The sequence below is a fragment of the Podarcis tiliguerta genome, assembly GCF_965153285.1.
Source record: "Podarcis tiliguerta genome assembly, chromosome: 3".
Taxonomy (NCBI): Eukaryota; Metazoa; Chordata; class Lepidosauria; order Squamata; family Lacertidae; genus Podarcis; species Podarcis tiliguerta.
Window position 1 is genome coordinate 24,677,976 of NC_139536.1, and position 2,816 is coordinate 24,680,791.

Genomic DNA, 2,816 nt, shown 5'->3' on the forward strand with positions numbered 1-2,816 from the left:
TAAAGGCCCACATGTATATCAACTATTTCTGGGTTCGAGTGACTGGATGGAAAAGGGGGTTTGGGTTGCAACCCTATATTGCGGTTGCAAATGTGTACCCTTTCAATTAACAAATTGAAATACCGTATTCTTGATAGGTAATATTACCATTTTAATATAATAGCTTTAAGGAAACAGAGCCTTATACATTGTGATGTGAGAGACAGTACATACTGTATATAGAATTAGAGTCATGATCCCATAATTCAGAGGGGCTGGGAGCTTGGAGACTAGACACACTACTTTTAACACAGATGCAGTTAACGTATGTAATGGCAGAGCATAAGAACAAATGAATTCTGCTATATCAGGCCAAAGGCCCATCTAGTCCATCATTCTCACAAAGGAGTACCTGAGTGCAAAAGCACTCTCACTTGTGACTGCCAGCAACTGCTATTCAGTAGGCACTGCCGCTGGACAGTGGAGACAAACCTATCCATTGCACCTACTAGCCACTGATGGTCTTCCCCATGAATTGGTCTGATCTTTTAAAGCCATCCAAATTGGTGGCCATCACTACCACATGGAGCAAATTCCATAGTTCAACTATGTGCTGTGTGAATAAGTACTTTCTTTTGTCTGTCCTGAATCTTTCAACATTCGGTTTCCTTGACTGGCCTCAATTACAGTGGTACCTCGGGTTACAAACACTTCGGGTTACAGACTCCGCTAAACCGGAACTTAACCTCAGGATGAGAACAGAAATTGTACGGCGGCAGCAGCAACAGGAGGCCCCATTAGCTAAAGTGGTACCTCAGGTTAAGAACGGACCTCTGGAACAAATTAAGTACTTAACCAGAGCTACCACTGTACTAGTATGTCTATCCATTTTCTCCACACAGTCCATAATTTTATACTATCATGTCCCCTCTTACCTGGTCTCTAAAAAGCCCCAAATATTTTAACCTTTTCTCTTAAGGTACAGCGGTACCTTGGGTTACATACGCTTCAGGTTACAGACTCCGCTAACCCAGAAATAGTACCTCAGGTAAAGAACTTTGCTTCAGGATAACAGAAATCGTGCTCCGGTGGCGCAGCGGCAGCAGGAGGCCCCATTAGCTAAAGCGGTGCTTCAGGTTAAGAACAGTTTCAGGTTAAGAACGGACCTCCGGAACTAATTAAGTTCTTAACCTGAGGTACCACTAGATAGAATTGTAGAATTGGAAGGGACCACAAGGGTCATCTAATCCAACTCCCTGCAATGCAGGAAATGCCCAGTGTGGGGCTTCAGCCCACGACCCTGAGATTAAGAGTCTCATGTGCTACGTTCTATCCCCTTGATCTTTTCTGTTGCCCTTTCCCAAACCTCTTCCAGCTCTACAATATGCTTTGAGGTGAGAAGATGCCAGCAGTGTCCCAACCTCAGTCAGTCCATAGATTTTTGTAATGCATTAAGATTTGGCGACTTTATTTCCAGCCGCTTTCCTAATGACCCCTAGCCTATGCATGCACACTCAGAAGGAAATTCCATTGAGTTCAATGGCACTTACTCCCTGGTGCATGTGCACAGGACTGCAGCCTTTATTTTCAGAACTACTATGTGACTTTAAAAGAGCAATCTTTTTACTTAACCTACTTAAACACAGTGGGACTTGCTTACAAATAAATATAAGCCTGAACAGCAGGCTAGAGAACCTCAGGCCCAGGGATTCAGTGAGGCCCCCATCTCAAGACTACTCTGGCTTTGCCCCTCACCAGCCCTGCTCCACACCGCCTTGGAGTGTTTTGCCTAGCTGGAATGTGTCCTTGAACTGTGACAGAGTCTCCTGGTTGAAGAGATTTATGTATATAGAAACCCCTTGATGTTTATGCACCTAGAATGTACTGTACGTACAATCCAAATCTTTGCCTCTGGCCACATGCAGCCCTGACAGGCTGTCCGTGGAAGGTTGCCCCCCCCCCAAGAAAATGTGCCCCTTAGCACATTCCTGTGGCAGAAGTTATTAGTTTCTATGCTACCCTTCATCTGAAGATCACAGCGGTTTGCAGTATAGAAACACAAAAATCCATGCCATGATAAAACAAAAAATATCCCACCCCGGTTTAAAAGGCTATATAGATGGTTTAATTAACTAAAGGCCTGGGAGAAGATGTTTTTGCCAGGTGCCTAAATATAACATAATGAAGGTGCCAGGTAAGCCTCCCTTGCTGGGCAGGGGCAGACTTTGGCAACATGCCATCCTGAACAAGGTCCCCACCCTGAATATTTATTATTTTCACAATAATTCGTTACTTTTTAATGAATCTTCTCAGCAAATATGGGTTTAAATGTAAATGCGTATGTATAAATAGGGGTTTTGTTGTTGTTTTGCATCCCTTAAATCCGGCACTGTCAAGGGAGAGCGGTCCACAAGCTGGAGCCAACGCCAAAAAGGCCCTTTTTCCGTGCTGCCACCCTCTGGTGGACGAGGCACACCAAGAAGGGCCTCCGATGATGATCGCAGAATCCGAGTGCGTCGGTTCCTATTTAAACGTGCATTGCTACATGCTTTATATTCTGCTGGCTCAGAAGGCCCAGCCAGTGCGGCGCTGTGTTCTCCCGGCGTCCCAACTGATGCAAAGGAGCAACTCGCAAGCAGGACGCGAGCGCAATAGCGCGGTGTGTTTTCCTCCCTCGGGATTCCCATCCCCGGTTCCTCAAGAGGCACACTCGGGAAGAAAGTGCATCCAAATCGCCCTGGAAATCTAAGCGCGCTGGCTTGAGAGAAGATCAAGAAGCACAGAACAGAGCAGATTGTGTTTCCAGGCTGTGTCGCCACTTTGGGGAAGCCTACCTT